The 6057-nt window shown below is 35.0% G+C and overlaps 1 protein-coding gene and 1 long non-coding RNA gene across 2 annotated transcripts in view; one reads left to right on the forward strand and one right to left on the reverse strand.

The window, feature by feature from the left end:
- The window catches only part of LOC107681462 (protein FAM49B-like), a 91061-nt gene that overhangs the window by 24000 nt on the left and 61004 nt on the right, over positions 1–6057 (reverse strand). The gene's annotated exons all lie outside the window — the stretch shown is intronic.
- The window catches only part of LOC107681464 (uncharacterized), a 17726-nt gene continuing 15388 nt past the window's right edge, over positions 3720–6057 (forward strand). Inside the window, exon 1 of the long non-coding RNA XR_001633254.1 lies at positions 3720–3731. This is a non-coding gene — a long non-coding RNA (uncharacterized LOC107681464). The remainder of the gene's footprint in view (positions 3732–6057) is intronic.

The following is a 6057-nucleotide window of genomic DNA, read 5'->3' on the forward strand; positions in this document are numbered from 1 at the left end:
TGCAACAAACAACAGTCAAATGACAACCGTGACATTTGTAGCTTTTTACATCACGAGCACTGACAAATAGTGACAAACAAACAGCACAGTGTTACTGATGATCACTTACAATTGTTATCATTTAAAATATTTGCATAAGTCTCAAGTAGGTGGTGGTGCATGGTGATAACCGGAGAGGTTCAGAGTAGGATTTTTGGTTAATCTCTCCTGCAATAGGACATCTTAGGCGGCACTGTACCTCTCACGATCAAAGCCAGAAACCATGGCAACCGAATATCATAAGCCAAAACAGGGCACCTCATCTGAAATGTTGGGAGAAGGAATTTTAAGCGGCCCTGTTCCAAATGTTCAAAGTCTGTTTAATCGAAAAACCTGCGTCACTTCCATTCCTGAAGCTGCTGTGATTATCATAATCTTTCAAAAAAGGTCCTTTTCTGTAAAGTCAAGCCTCAAACGAGTTACACCTAAAGAAAGAAAATTGAGGGACAGAACTTGATGTATCCTGCCTCGTATCGTCCATGCTTCGGAAAACAGCAGAATTGGAAAGAATTTGTGTATCTTGGTGTCTTTCTTTCACTGTGAAGATCTAAGAAAGTCATTTGGTGCAAGACAAGCACAGGAAGTGTAGTCTCTGCATACAGATTAACACAGGCTGTGGCACTTTCACAGCCTGAAAATGAAGTTTGCGTGCGTGAGAAATACAGTCTCTGACCCCCTTTTCTGAGCACTTTTCTGTCCTTTTGTCATTGGATCACTCACCACAATCAAATCAAACATTTATTGACATTATTTGAGGTGTTATTTGACATTTACAAAAATAAGCAACCGCTTGTTTCAATTTCTTTCGTTTTCTTAATTCTGAGTAAGTGTGTGGTGGTCAGGAGAGCTGTTTATGCAGAGTATGAGGGGTGGGGAACTGTCAAAATGAGATGGGATTTTTGGGGGTGTATATGGCACAAGGTGGATTTGCGCCTTAAGAGCCTTGAGTTCCTTTTTTAGGCACAGAGCACCCTCTGCTGACAGCAAGGAAGGTGTGTGCAGAGGGCCACTCCCTATTCTCTGGGTAAAAAATAAAATAAAGTAAAAATAAAACTCCAGCATCTCTGTGATCCTAAATAGGACAAATGGTTAGGACGGAGAATGTAAAGAAATGGGGAAATAAAATAAAATAATAAAATATTTATTACATGTACAATAAATTTATGTACAAAAACATTATTCAATATTTAATTTAATTAATTGAATTTTTTAATGCTTGCAACCTGAGATAGGCTACAGAATCCTTGTCACCCTACAAAGACCAAGCAGTTGTCAAAATGGATGAGAGAGAAACAAATAAATAAAAAAGTTAAATAAAAAACAGCATTTTAGAAATGTAATATTTATTGCAATTAATATTTCACATCCAGAAAATACTAATACCCACAATTCTTTTTCTTATAGAGATGTAAATATCATAATGAGGTTAGAAAAGGGTAAAGGAAAGTACAAAGTTTAAAAAGAACAATCGTTTTTTACATTTTTTTATATTACCCATGGGGAAATTATTGGACTGATGAAGCGGAAACATTAAGACCAGTAGCAATGTATTAAGAACAACAAAGTAAGCAGCACTACCAACCAGCACCATTTTTACTGCATAGACTGAAGGATGGCTTTATAAAACTTTATAAAAGATGGTCAATGGAGAATGATTTTGACATGTATACAGCAGGGGAATGACACATCTGTAAAATGCCTGTGGTATGCATGGGTGGGTGGTAAGTGCAGTGTATACATGACACACAGTAAATGAAAGGGGAGCTAACCCAATGAATATTTAACTAATCCTTCCACTCCCTTCAGCTGCATCAACATGTCTCTTAGAGCAGGCGCTGACTGACTCAAAATGCACACTGCCATCCTTCTCATACTTAAAAGATGTCTCAGATCTCTAGGCAGTGGCTGTGTCTGCTCTCTCAGCACCACTTTACTTCATGTCATGTCTTAAAAGAGCAATTATTGCCAAAGGTCAATGGAAAAGCAAAAGTGCACTTAAAAACACACCGGCATCCAAATTCAAACTGTAATATGTATATTTAGCTTTGTTCAATTGAAACTTCTTGTCATTTAGTTATCTTCTACATAGTAATTTATAGATTTGGGGGAAATAACTTTAAAATGTATGCATTTATTATGAATTTATGTGCCCACCCCAGAATAGCCAAATTTTGGATTTTGCTAAAAAAAAAAAGATATTTGAGGAAAAATAACCATGTATAGTGATGAAAGCCAAAATATTAAAGGGCAATGGGTGAATATTTACTGAGTAATCCACTATCTTGTTGAGGGGGGTCGAAAATGGCAGTTTTAACCTGAGATTCAGAGACAAATTACAGGGGGTTAAAATGACTTCAGAAAGATGGCAGCATCCTTATATTATTTTTACACAGAGATTTGTAGGTCTGTTAGTAAAATCTGTTGACTTTAGCAATCTTTGTTGCAATATGTGCCAATGGTGACCATTCAAACATGGGGAAAGATCACTTTTCAATTTTTTTCTCCAAAGTTTGCAGGCCTGTAACTCAAAAGGTCTTGAAGATATCTTAATGCCCTTTTAGATATTCAGTCTTAACAAGCTTCCCTTCATATGGTTAGGTTCCAGAGATATTGGAATTTCAATATGGCTCCAGGAGCAAATAGTTAAATTGTACACATTTTCAGTGGTCAAAAACCAAATTTGGGTCACTTGGCAAAAATGTGATACTTCTTTTCTTTTAAAGAGCAATGTCTGAAGAACAAATAATGTTGAAACTATAAATGTATCTTGTTTCATTCTGTTAAAACAACTGCATTGAACATACCTGTCTGAGTGCCACAAGTATTCTTTTTCCAAAGTTTGCGTGCCTATAACTGAAGAAGTATTAAAGATATTGCAATATAATTTTAGCCTCAAGTTCTTAATAAACTTTTCTTTTGGAATCTACATTTTCAAGGCCCTACATCATTCAGTCCCAGCGATATGGGGACCTCAATGAGGCTCAATGTCCAGATTGTTGAATAATACCCATTTTCAGTGGTTGAAAACCAAATGTTGGTCACTTTGTATACAGACAATACTTATTTTATTTAAAGAGCAATGTCTGAAGAATTAATAATGTTAAAACTAGAAATGCATCTTGTTTCCCTCTATTAAAACTATTGTATAGGACATACCTGTTTGAGTGTCATAAATATTATTTTTTCCAAAATTTGCGTGCCTGTAACTTAGATGGTCTTAAAGTCGTCTTAATATGATTTTAGATTCTGGTTCCTAAGAAAATGTTCTTTTGGAATCTTCATTATTAAGCCCCTGTACGGTTTAATCCTAGAGATACTGAGATCTCGGTGCAGCTCCATGTACAAATTGTTGTATCCTATCCATTTTCAATGGTCAAAAACCAAATGTGGTTTTGTGTTTATCTAGTCATCACTGTTGACACTGTCAAATATGCAAATAATAACAGTAACCCAGGGTTTAGGAATGTACAGAGTGATATGTCAGATTATGAATGGGGATGAATAGGGATGCTCCGATCCGCCTTTTTCACTTCTTATATACGGGTGTGGAACTGATAATCATTCTTTCACAATCTACTAAATACAGACTACTTCATTATAAAGATTATAAAGATCAAGTCAAAAGTGAGTAGATTCTAACTAACTTAAACATCTCTAATTGGCCATTGTGTTCATGCATTAGAACAGGGGCGGTTTCTCCATTAGGGCGATTGGGCGACGCACCACCAAAGTGCGAAAGGGAGGGATTTTTTTTCTTTCACATTCAACCACAGTGTTACACTAGCTTTCACTATTCTAGACTGTTTGTTCTGCCTCTACATAGTCCAATCCCACCCCAGAATAGCCAAATTTTGGATTTTGCTAAAAAAAAAAAGATATTTGAGGAAAAATAACCATGTATAGTGATGAAAGCCAAAATATTAAAGGGCAATGGGTGAATATTTACTGAGTAATCCACTATCTTGTTGAGGGGGGTCGAAAATGGCAGTTTTAACCTGAGATTCAGAGACAAATTACAGGGGGTTAAAATGACTTCAGAAAGATGGCAGCATCCTTATATTATTTTTACACAGAGATTTGTAGGTCTGTTAGTAAAATCTGTTGACTTTAGCAATCTTTGTTGCAATATGTGCCAATGGTGACCATTCAAACATGGGGAAAGATCACTTTTCAATTTTTTTCTCCAAAGTTTGCAGGCCTGTAACTCAAAAGGTCTTGAAGATATCTTAATGCCCTTTTAGATATTCAGTCTTAACAAGCTTCCCTTCATATGGTTAGGTTCCAGAGATATTGGAATTTCAATATGGCTCCAGGAGCAAATAGTTAAATTGTACACATTTTCAGTGGTCAAAAACCAAATTTGGGTCACTTGGCAAAAATGTGATACTTCTTTTCTTTTAAAGAGCAATGTCTGAAGAACAAATAATGTTGAAACTATAAATGTATCTTGTTTCATTCTGTTAAAACAACTGCATTGAACATACCTGTCTGAGTGCCACAAGTATTCTTTTTCCAAAGTTTGCGTGCCTATAACTGAAGAAGTATTAAAGATATTGCAATATAATTTTAGCCTCAAGTTCTTAATAAACTTTTCTTTTGGAATCTACATTTTCAAGGCCCTACATCATTCAGTCCCAGCGATATGGGGACCTCAATGAGGCTCAATGTCCAGATTGTTGAATAATACCCATTTTCAGTGGTTGAAAACCAAATGTTGGTCACTTTGTATACAGACAATACTTATTTTATTTAAAGAGCAATGTCTGAAGAATTAATAATGTTAAAACTAGAAATGCATCTTGTTTCCCTCTATTAAAACTATTGTATAGGACATACCTGTTTGAGTGTCATAAATATTATTTTTTCCAAAATTTGCGTGCCTGTAACTTAGATGGTCTTAAAGTCGTCTTAATATGATTTTAGATTCTGGTTCCTAAGAAAATGTTCTTTTGGAATCTTCATTATTAAGCCCCTGTACGGTTTAATCCTAGAGATACTGAGATCTCGGTGCAGCTCCATGTACAAATTGTTGTATCCTATCCATTTTCAATGGTCAAAAACCAAATGTGGTTTTGTGTTTATCTAGTCATCACTGTTGACACTGTCAAATATGCAAATAATAACAGTAACCCAGGGTTTAGGAATGTACAGAGTGATATGTCAGATTATGAATGGGGATGAATAGGGATGCTCCGATCCGCCTTTTTCACTTCCGATACCGATTCCGATACCTAGGGTTTAGTATTGGCTGATACCGATACCAGTGAAGTTTTTTTTATTTTTTTTATTTAAATAAATGTAGAATTTATATACGGTATTTCTGTGTGTGGAACTGATAATCATTCTTTCACAATCTACTAAATACAGACTACTTCATTATAAAGAAAAATAAACAATAAATATGAAAAAATATATGTATATTCATAATCTATGAAAAAAAAATCATAAACTAGGTTAGTGGATAATTCGGCAGCAAAAGTTATTCTAGAAAAATCAGTGCACAATTTTAGAAATCCAAACATTTAGTGAAAAAACTATTTTGTGGGAAACAAATAAAAGTGTTGCACTAAATATGGTAACATGTAACACATTGCTATTTGTATTATAAAATCCATTCATGGATTTATTTATGGATGTATTTATGTACAAGTATATACTATATGATTAAAATACATTTCTTTTAAATGTATAGCATATTTTTTAATAAGGCAACAACATATGATAGATTCGATAGGACAAAACAAATACAGTGCAGCACGAAGCGCTTACAATATGCGCATCCAGTGTGCAGAATGATGCGCTTGAAGCAACATGGAGTCACAGCACGCAGCACTTTGCATTAAAAAGTGCAAAGCACAAAGGGAAGAGAAATTGATGCATAGTTTATTATATCTGTGCAACAGTTATTGAGCCTTTCTTTTAACAGTTTTAAATTTCAGTTACTGTGCGCGTTAAAAACAATTTATAGTCTTTTCTACGCCCGTGTTTTGTTCTCACAGACACCCGGTAGCAAGTAAT

The sequence above is a fragment of the Sinocyclocheilus anshuiensis genome, unplaced genomic scaffold, assembly GCF_001515605.1.
Source record: "Sinocyclocheilus anshuiensis isolate Anshui unplaced genomic scaffold, SAMN03320099.WGS_v1.1 scaffold1924, whole genome shotgun sequence".
In the NCBI taxonomy this organism is placed as follows: domain Eukaryota; kingdom Metazoa; phylum Chordata; class Actinopteri; order Cypriniformes; family Cyprinidae; genus Sinocyclocheilus; species Sinocyclocheilus anshuiensis.